A 266-nucleotide genomic window follows, 5' to 3' on the forward strand; every position below is an offset into this window, starting at 1 on the left:
CAGCTGGCACGGACAACAGAATGTTCCAGATCTCTATCAACATTGTCACTTCCTCTTCTTGGTGAAAATATTCCTGTTTCTGTGAAATTCCGATGATTTGAACGTAACACTGTTTGAATCGTATCATCAACTTTCAGGAACAATGTGAGCCACGTTAGTAATTTATGCAATACAGTTTTATATATGAATACTACACACAATCGGTAACATCACCTACGATATCTCCTTAAAAGCCGTAAGTGAAAGTAATATTGACTACTGATATT

This window comes from Penaeus monodon, chromosome 27, assembly GCF_015228065.2.
Source record: "Penaeus monodon isolate SGIC_2016 chromosome 27, NSTDA_Pmon_1, whole genome shotgun sequence".
Lineage (NCBI taxonomy): Eukaryota > Metazoa > Arthropoda > Malacostraca > Decapoda > Penaeidae > Penaeus > Penaeus monodon.